The sequence below is a fragment of the Corapipo altera genome, unplaced genomic scaffold (assembly GCF_003945725.1).
Source record: "Corapipo altera isolate COAL_440 unplaced genomic scaffold, ASM394572v1 101, whole genome shotgun sequence".
Classification (NCBI taxonomy): domain Eukaryota; kingdom Metazoa; phylum Chordata; class Aves; order Passeriformes; family Pipridae; genus Corapipo; species Corapipo altera.
The window spans coordinates 1467409-1478213 of NW_020884984.1; positions in this window are offsets into that span (position 1 = coordinate 1467409).

Here is a 10805-nt window from a genome sequence, read left to right on the forward strand (position 1 = left end):
TGCTTGTGAAAATACTGGTCTCTGTCAGAAATAACCATCTCTTCTGGTGTGCTGACCTTCCCCCCACCTCCCTCTTACTGGTGTACTGTTCATTGCGTTGGATTAATATTGTACTGTATCCCATCTTTAATCATCTCTCTGCTTTGCAGTCTGATATCCTTGAGTAACTACTAAGGATATGTGATGCTGTTGGATCTCGGGGGAATGGGGAACAGGGAAGGAAAAACAGCTTTGAATTTTGTGCAGTGAGAACAAACATGCTCATTTTACCACTGCCTCAGTTTAACGAGACAGGAACGTCTGCTGAGGAGGGTGGGATATGAGAAAAAACCAAGCTCCTCCCTCTGAGTAATTATGACTTTGAAATTAAGAGGCTCCAGTCGAAAAGGTGTGGAAAAGAAAATAACAGTTCTTTACTAAAAAATGTAGGTAACAGAACAAAATCCCCTAAAACTGTTCTTGGTTCTGTCAATCACATGTTTTTCCCTGTGAATACATATGGGAGGTACTTTCTAGTGGGTCAGATCCCTGCCCATAGGATACCAGTACTGCACTCACTCTCATTGACTTCCCTTTTTCTCTCTCCTTCAGCTCCTGTACTCAGGCTGCTGGAGCACGGGTGGGTTTCCTGTTCCACTGCCTCATGTCTTCTCCGTGGTCCTCTAGGACTTCCACACCTTGGTTTGTGAGGTCTGTCCTCTCTCTCTAGCTGGGAGGCGTCTGGTTCACACCGGTGCCACAGGATGCCTTTAGGTCCATCTGTTTTTTTCTTATTTTCCTAATTTTTATAAGCTTTTGTCATGGTTTGAGAACCCCAAAATCCAGCTTTATAAGTAGTTCTATAAATCTTCTATATAGTAGAAGTAGATTTTAGAAGCAGCAACCCTTATTCACTCACCCTTCAGCACAGTAGCTTACACATTCCCCTACCCCATCACCCCATTCCATGCTCTCATATCAATATCCCCTGAATTCCAGTAGAAAATGTTTAGTCTCTCTTTAAGAGTAGGCCTATTTTGTTTAGAGAACACTTGTACCCTGGCCTGAACCGCAGGATACAGTCAAAAACTGGGTGACCATGTACCCTTTGTGCTCTGAAGAAGATGAAGATGATGAAGAAGTGGTCTCAAAAAGCCCCCAGCCTCAATTCCCCACGGGCAGGCCAGGGGTGGACCAGGGCAAAAGCCAGTGGGTGGATGAAACCTGGGATTGGACAACCAATATTATAAATTGTAACATCTGTACAGAGGGGCATCTTGTTACTTAATTAAATCCTTTTCTTATCTCATCTCCAATTAAATTGCTTTGGAGGTTTTTTTTCCTCAGCTCCTGCAGCCAAGACATGGAAATAGTCTACCTCAATCTTCTCTCTCAGTTTTTATTGTCCATCCTTTGCCTGTGTAGTGTCTTGAGGCCCTCAATCAACGTCTCTGCGCTGGGGATGCAGGCCTGTAGCGGGCCATTGATCATGCTGTCGTACATCCGAAGTTTATTTGTTGTAGAGCTCCCTGGCTCTCAGTTTTCCCCAGCCTGCAATGGTGTCAGGTAACTGGCATGTGCAGATGGCTCCATGTGTGTGAGGCTCCACCACATCTGTGGTGTCCACCTAACTCTGTCAGGGTCCCATCCAAAAAGTACCTCTAACAGTGCCAGTTCCCTCAGGTGTAGGATCCCCTCCTCTATGGTCTTCCAGCCCTTTGAATAATGGTGCTCCTGCAAGGGTTCTCTGTAAATGAACCTCTCCCTCACACAGGTCAGAAGTCATGTCCAGAGAGAAAGGGACTTTGATTCTTTCACAAACACCTCCTCGATACTTGCACCCTGGGCAATAGACATCAAGAACCTTGCTTCACTGCATCAAGGTTTATGGCCTTACCTGTAGAGTCCCAAACTCGGATCATCCAGGTCAGAATGGGCTCATTTGAGTGACAAATAACAAGCTCCGGAGGTTGTTATATGACAAGGCCTCTGTGATGATCTCTGGCTCTGGGCCTGCTGCTTGTGAGGGTCCTGCCTCCCTGCCATCATCAACTGGTCAATTGGTCTCATATTTCCTTTTTTGGATAGAGGCAACCTCCATTGGCTTGGTCTGTTCTTTTGGTTTGGCCATATCCTGAGTCCCCATGGGATCAGGCATTTTACTCTTGTCTTTTTCCTTTCCCTTGCTGCACAGAAGTGCTGCACCACACCGAGCAGCTGCCGGTGGGCAGTGGCCAAAACTCCACGTGCAACTGTGAGCTGCCTCTCCATGGGTCTACCACAACCTCTCTCCCTCATGGATTTCATTATTTTCATGAGCTTTAGGAGCTGTTCAAGGGTGAACTTCCATGTTGTTCGAGCAGAAAAGTTCTCCGAGAATTTACCCATATCCTCCCATAACCCCTGCTACTCGAGGTTTCCCACTGCTGAGGTGGGCTTCTGGACGCATTCTTGACAATTCCTGGCCCTGGCTTCATATATTAGGTATGCCATAATGGCACAAACTTGCACACAAAGCCCAAAGAGTAAGACATTTCTGACATCTAAAGAGAATTTAAACTTCCCAGAAGCAATTGTAGCAACCCAAAGGAGAAATGGATGAAGGGTCGGGAGAACATACCTCCCTGTGTTTCTCCACAAGGATGGGTGCCATTATCCTTAAATCCCCCGAGGAAACAACTTAGGCTAGAGCAGGAGTGCAGCCTTGCAGACATTTCTCGGGGGTCATTTAAAAATACTGTAATAACAATAATACGAAACTTTGCGATTAAACCAAAAAAATTAATAAACCCCAAAACTCAAAACAACTGTATAGGCAGTTCTGTTTGCAATACTGTAGCAATGTGCTTTTGCTGATCTTATACTCTTTCCACTTTAAAATAGCATGTTGTGCTATTTTCACAGTATGTTCATGGAGGGGATTCAGTCCCAGAGTTTGATAGGTACTTCCACGGCATGGCTGGGTACTCAGTCACTTCGCAGATTAATTGAGATATTGTGTTATACACAGTTATGAATGCACATCACAGCAAGGGAACTAGACAAACTATAACAACCTGTCAAAAGCAAATTATTTCTGTAAAATATGGAAGCTTATGGTACAAATGGAGCTTTGGTACAAATGCAGCTTCACACTCAAGCAATGCAAAGTTTGAGGAGTTTATTACTTCAGTTGTGGCTACACAAGGATGATGATTTGAAGTCATTTGACATTAAGAGCTTAATTTTCTACCTGCTTATGACTTGTCTATATGGACAAACTGAAATAAAGCTAATCCAACCCAGGTGTTTAACTTCAGCTCAATCTAACTTTGCATCCTCCCTTTCAGTCTTCTGTTTCTGTTCTTGGGCACTGCCAAACACAAGAATTCAATTTCCAAACTTAGACTCACTGTAAGGGCCAGTTCTTGAGCAAAGAATGATCGAAGAAATACTCCTCTGGAAGTTCTTGCTCTCATTAGTAGTAACCAGAACACAAAGTTCTTTTTCCTGAAACAAGGGAAAACTTCATTCTGGTTTTGATATTTGCTATGTGTTCCTGTATTTCCATGTTCTGAATTTTATTTTTTTTTTAAATCAAGTTGATTATTTGATCTCCCAGGATGACAAGAAGTACAACTTTTACTGTATGGTTCCTATATGATGCTGAGCATATGTGAACCTGGAAGTATATTTTAGGTGTTCATTACTGTATTCAAAAACCCACCACTAAAGCCAAGAAAGTGCTGCTCGGAAGGCAATATTCTGGGAGCAGCAGTAATATGTCAGAAGTGGAAATTAAATCCAAAATACAGACACATTAGTCTTAGGAAATGTCCACATAACTAATAATATGCAATATACAGAAAAATATCAAATATTGGCTCAAAAAGGAGAGGTACCAGTACCCAAGAAGTAAAGCTTAATGTGCATCTAAAATGCTTTCCTGTGTAGAGAAATCCTTGTGTGAGCAGAAAGACTGGCAATAGCATAATTTGATTAAATGAGCATGCATGTCCTAATTAATTGGCATAGGTGAACATACAATTTAGTGCTAAGCAATACTTCCTTCTAAATATGAAGAGGTCATGTCAAGTGTGGTGGTTTGAAAAACCTTTTTTGAGGTAGTAATGGTTTGCCCCACTGATAATACTCTTATTGGACCAATCAATAGTCCACGTGCGCCCTACGGAAATTACATGCCTACAGAAACGGAAGAGAAGGTGGTGAAGATAGTTTAGAAGAGAGGTAGCCATGATTTGAGCCATGAGGAGGTAGGGGGCCAGTGAGCCCCTCTGGGGGCCAAGGGCTCCCAGCCCCCAGCCAAGGCTACGGGAGACCCACTATAGTGTCAAAACTGGACCAGGTCCCATAATCAAGAGCTGGAAAAGTTTCCTTACTGTCAGCAGCAGCAGAAGACACTGAAAGTGGCAGCAGAGCAGTCCTGAACAGAGACAGCGATGGCTAAAAGCCAAAGGATAGCCAGTAGCAACAAGATAACGTGAAGCCGGCTGAGAGACGCAGAGATGTTCCTGCAGGAGGGAGAGCTGGCAACAAAACAGAGGTAAACTCAACAGAGCTGGTTTGGGGTAAGACTGTATTATTTTCCCAAAAACCAGAGACTCTCTGAAGAGGAGGGGTGGACTTCCAAACCCTTAGGGAGTCCCGAAATGCAGCAGCAGCAAGAGAGAGGGAGAAAGGAGCTGAAAACCCAGAGTTTGTCCTGAGAGCTGAGCCAGGACGGAATGCGGAGGAGGTGGCCGTGCCCTCTGCTGCTGCTGTTGCTATTTCTATCAAGCTGTCGAGCTGGGACAGAGCAAAAGAGCATTGGTAAGACTGAACTGAAAGCTGCCTTCAATGTTCTAACCCAAGAGGAGTGAAGATCTACAAGGAAATCCCCCAAAGGCTCGGGCTCAGGGTTGAAATTTCCACAAAGTAAGAACAAAAATCCTGACTGCCATATGTAAATCTGCTGCCTCAGGAAAATGAAGGACACTAACCAGTGCCACAAAAAACTGAAATGAAGGAACTGTGGCCTGAGAAGTGATAGAAAGACTTTTCTCTTTTCTTCTTGGACTTTTATTGAAGAAGAGAATAAATTTAATTTAATGTAAATATATATGTGGGTGTAAATAAACCTTTGTAAATATTTTCCCCTACCCCCAATAACGAATGGTTGTGTTTTGTCTGAAAACTCTCCACATGGGGTGAAAAAGATATCAAGTCTATACCATCACTAAACCCTGCTCATAGGAGCAAACTGTTGGAGGGGGGGCTTGAACTTAAAAATTAGATTCTTGGGAGTTTTGAACTGCCACACCAAGAAAGGAAGCTAAACACCCAAACCAAATTCAGTTTCACAAAGTTCAACTTGTTATTGAGTGGTTTGGAGCTGAAACACTCTCCTAAAACCTACCTAACTAGTCAAAGGCTAGTGAGTAGTAGTGAAGGGAAAAGGTACTTCTAACAATATTTTCTTCTTTAAAGGCTGGATACCATTTGTGACATTCACTGTTACTTATGGGTATGCTCTTATCCACAAGCAGTTTATCATTAGTACTCCCAGATTTCACATGCTGTTTAAGTCCCTTCAGAATTGTTTTTCCTTGGTGTTTTTATGGTACTAATTTCTTTGCATGTCATCTCTTTCTTATCTTTCTTCTCTTTAACCTAAGTGAACTACAGAGTTATGCAGGCTCACACTGTAGCTACTAATCCATAACATTGTTCTGGGTTCTCAATATTTTTTTAGGCTGAGATTTGATTGTTTGAGAGCATTATTTTTCAATGCATAATGAAGAACGGAGCATCAGTGTCTTTGATATCTCTGCACCGAGGTTTGTGCTCCAAATCATGTTCTGCTCATTTGAATTTTCATTGTTCCAATGCTGCTGCATATTCAACAGTGTTGTGTAACTCCTGAACACATAAATCAGTGGTTGAAAACTACTTTTTACATGGAAAGCAAAGAAAGAGTATGAGCAAGGGTATTTTCCTGTGCGTTTCAATACATCCTACTGAGTGCCAAGGCTCTCATGGTCTCCTTTTTCAGTCCTCTACTTCAGGTCCCCTGACCTTTACCAGATCTTTCCTCATATTTCCTCAGGCCTGTCTTCTAGCTGGAGGAGAACTTAAAAACCTACCTGTATGATTCATGAGATCTACAGGAATAGTATCAGGAAAACTTATTAAACATCCCCTGACAATTCAGTTACTGACAGAACTTTGGCTAGGGAAACACCTAAAAAAAAAAAGTAAAAAAAAAAGGTCTGGATGCAATTCATAATCCAGAAAGCCTTAATTTACAGGAATAGAGCTGCAGGCACATAGCTTCTCACCAGAACCAGTGAATGCAGTAACTTACATGCTGTTTGTTTAGGAACCCTCTGAAAACAACTTAGGAAATGGAAAAATAAAGGAAAAAAAAACCCTACAGCTGAACAGAGGAGGGTAGGGAAGCCCACAAATGGAACAGTGAGTTCCAGAAGGAGCATATAAAAAAAGAAAGCTATCAAGTTATACTGAATATTATAATCAACTTGAATTTCTTCTTGTTCATGTATCAGAGTACCATGTCCTTTGAATCAGTGAATAATGAACATCCAAAAATCATCCAACAAGCAGCCTAAAAATCTCATCTAACCTGGTAGCAGCCAATATCTGGCTGTATGCAGATATATTATTGCTTTTTCTCTTTATATATAAGAGTTTAAAATGAAACCCTTCTGGAGAATCCTCAGATAAATTGTTTAGTTTTAGCCACTTGAGAGCTGATGTATTTATTTATTTATTTATTTAAGACTTCTGTTGATGAATGTTTATCATGGACAGCTTTAATCCATGATGTGGAATACCAGGAGCAGAGGGTGTTTTTATATTCAGTGTGGAGTAGTAGAATCAATATTAGTAGGCAGAGATCTTGATATCATGTTTTAATTTCCAACAGTGTCTCCTAAACCAGGATAGTTTGAAAGTGTAGCTTCACTTCTTTCAAGTGCTGGATGTATGAAGTGAGACTTGGAAATTTATTGGATGTCTGGGTGTTTCTGTTTTATCCTGGTGTCCTGCCTGATCCCAACCCCCCAGCTTTGTCATGCTGCTGTCTTCTGAGGGCTGAGCTTCATTTTTATATATTAATACTGAACCTTCCTAAGTTGACATTGTTGGTAATATATACATGTATTTAGCAGTATAACCAACTATTTAATTAAACAATTTTCTAGGTACCACTGTATTATGATGCTTTTTTTTTTTTTTTAAGTTTGTGCCTTAACCTGAAATTATCAAGAGGTAGATATATACTTTTTTAACTCTGGTTGGCATTTTTTAAAGCTCTCTGTAAAAATGGGCCTATATTTCATAAGCATTAAAACCAAAAAACTTACAGATGATGGACACATTCCAAAGAATATTCTGGCCTTCAAAATGTAATAACAATAATTTTGTTATTGTTAATATATATTAATATATGTAATATGTGTTAATATATGTTAATATATGTCGTTCATCATATTGTTAATATATGTCATCCCCTCATAGAAGCTCAGACTTCTATGAAATTCTTCTTCCAGTGGCTCAACTTTCTAGTTTAATTCATACTAAAGTCTTATTCCTGTGGTAGTATCTCCCATATATGAATTATTTTTGCACAGAGACAAGGCGGAAATCCCCACCATGACTGCAATCCTAAAGCCCAGATATGGTATTAATTTTCCCTGCTAGAGTAAACATTATCTGTATCATCTACTTTGTAGTCAATGGGATCTCTCAGCAAAACAATATTTAAATGTTATTTAAATGTGCTGTGCTGGAGAAGTCTTATCTTCTTTACTCCATTACTTGTATGTAAAAAGACACTTTTGGTGTTGTTGTCCTTTGTGTTTTGATGTAGTAAACAAAACCATGAGCTGTAAAATCTCTTAGAAACAAGGGGAATTTCCCAGTAATGTGGTTCCTTTAAAGCTGAGTAGCCTTTGTGTGCCTTTTCACTGAGGATCTATTCTGTTTTTGGAATCCATTATTCCAGCTCACTAAAACAGGACAGCTTTCATACAGGGATAGCAAAAATTCTTTAGAATTTTTTCAATTCCACCTCGTGCTACTACTACTTACTGCAACCCTTGATGAGCTGTAAAACCAGCTGGCTTTAATGCTTCTGCATCAGAAATGCAGTCAACTTTTAAAAATGTAACTCCACCTGTCGTTCAAATATAAAGATCTGCTTCTTTCCAAGTGACTTGGTAAGTCACCACTCACAAAAGTAAAAAATAATGTATGTAAAACAAGAGCTGTTAGTTCTTTCAATGTTGAGGCTGATCACTCTGAAATTTCTTTGGGGATTTATCAAAATGAACTTGAATTCAGCTCAAGTGAACTTCTGGTGCTTTGAAGCTGTATGAAAGACTTCATCACAAAAATGCACAAATTAAGAAATCCTAGTGGGCCTTGTGCTGTTAATAAAAGTAAACCCTGCTACTGAAAGGTTTGGTTTCAGGTCACTTAGATATGTTAATGTACAAATAATTTTTTGGGTCTCTAATTTGGAATGTATATTGAGTTATCAATCTCTTTAAACTTCTGGTATTATGAATTCCTTCATATTTTAGCAATAAGTCATTGAATATACAAATTTTTTCCTTTATAAAAATACGTATCTGATTTAAATAACCTCCAGCTTTTCTCCAGGCAGTTTTGCTGCTTCTTGTTGAATTAAACAGATGACTGAGATGCACTGATGGAGCACAAGGTCTCTTACAGCTCAAGAGCTTGGCGCCTTGCAAGTGAACAGTTTAGAAGCAGCTTGTCCAAGAAGCCCGATTCCTCTCCATCATTCCTACCCAGTGTCTGTAAAGGAAAGCCTGGGGAGGCTACTTCAAGAATTGCCTACGGTATAGGTTTAGAGCAGGTTACGTCCCTACTATAGCCCCCATTCCCATTGGCCCCCCTCAGGTGTGCTGGATGGACAAGATCTGTATGGAAATTAATGCATCTATGATTTTTTCCGCACATGCAAGAGCACAATTCCTTCAGAAAGGGATGAGGATATTCAGGCATACCTTTCTCTTTCTTCAGCCAAGGCACTATTCATCCTTAAAACACAGAACCAACCCCTCCTTGGCTTTCTCTCAACCATGTACTCTTTCATGGAAAGTTATCATTTGTCAAGAGGAAAATGCTTAAAATAAGAGCGTAAATATATTTTGCAGGTAGACAGAAACTCACCCTAACCATCTTTATTCAAGTGGTCAGTGTGGCCACTAAGTACAGTGGAGAATCTGGACCTTATCCATCTGTTTCTCTTCCCTTCCTTTCCCCTTCCACATGAACATCACCTTCATGCTCTGCCCCTTGCTGGCCTGGGGCTCCTCTCTGCTCCTGGAGCAGTAGGCAGGACCGGGAGCCCTTGAGCAGCTGGGGCTGTTGGGTGCCAGACAGGCGCACCCTTTGGTGCTGCCAGGATTGCAGCTTGGACAAGTGTCCTCTGGGGAAGAAAGTTGGCTGAGCTTCTTAGAGTGTATCGAAGAACCTTTTGTCTTTTTTCCTCAGCTTTGTTTGCCCCTACGTGGCATTCTTTGCTCGCCGCCAAGCCTGTAGACCCGTCTGCTCTTTTGGGCTGTGCTGCCAGCTGGCAGGAACCCGATAAGGAGCAGCCTACTTCTGCAAAGTGTTTTCAGTCAGTGCTTGGGAAGCGTCAAACCCGAAGTGTGCCGGTGAGCTGTTTTGCTCTTGCTTGCTTTCTTCCCCCCCAGCGCTCCTCCCCGTGCTCAGCGCTATCGCTGCCTGTCTCGGCTGGGACGAGCGGGGACCGAGGAGCCCCCAGCGCTCCCCAAGCCTCCAATCTCCCCTCTCGCTCCCCAGCCGAGGATGCCGCAGCTCCCCTTCACCCCAGCTCTCTCTTCCCTTTGCCCGTCCGCCGTCCACTTACCGGCAAGGCGAAGAGGACAGCGGGGACCGGCTCCCAGCACCTCCGGCAGCTCGGGCAGCCCCCGGCTTGGCAGGGCCGGGGCGGGATGTGATGCCCTGCCCTGCCCTCTCCCGCCCCTCTGGTGCGGAGCTGGCCGGGACTCCGGGAGCTGCAGAGCGAGTTTCCCCCTTCTCCGATGCAGCGCTGGCGGACCGAGCTCGGTTCCGCGTACCCGGGCTGACACAGCGCTGCCGCTCTTCTCCCTGCGGCTTTTCCCGGCTCAGCTCGGCCGTGAACCCCTGTATTGCAAACCTGTGGGAATCAGAGATTGCTTCCGTCTGCAGAGGGGAAGCCGCCCTGAGGGTGACGTGTTAATTTACCTGGGGAAACACCAGGAGATCAGAAATCACATCTCGGTTTGGGATCATTTCAGCCCCTGATCCAGCCGTAGGGTTGTCACTCTTGTCACTCTTCCTCTGATAATGAGCATATGCCCTGAAGTAGCTTGGTATGTGTCATTTCTTTTAGTGGAGTTGCCTTACAAAACTAGTTCAAGACCTGAAAAATCTCAAATCTGTAGCACATTATTACATATGTTAACTAAACTGATATTTTTGTGACTTCCATAGGTCCAGCACATCTACTCTGTGTTAAACAAATACACAGGGTTTGTTGGTTTCTTTTTCCAAGGGAAAACAACTAACTTCACAATTTTCATTTCTGTCTTTAAGATCATGTTTATTTTTGCTTCACATCTAAAAATGTTTAGAAAAGTGTTGCGCGCAACTCTCTGGATTCAAAGGGATTATTTTGTTACATAAGTCATGAAGAATTCGTGCAATGATGTTATTGCAAATAGCGTTGTTAGGCATTTAGTAACTTCACTGGCTGTGAAATTGGTGAAGAGTAATCATAAACTTTGCACAATTCCTCCCCACTATGA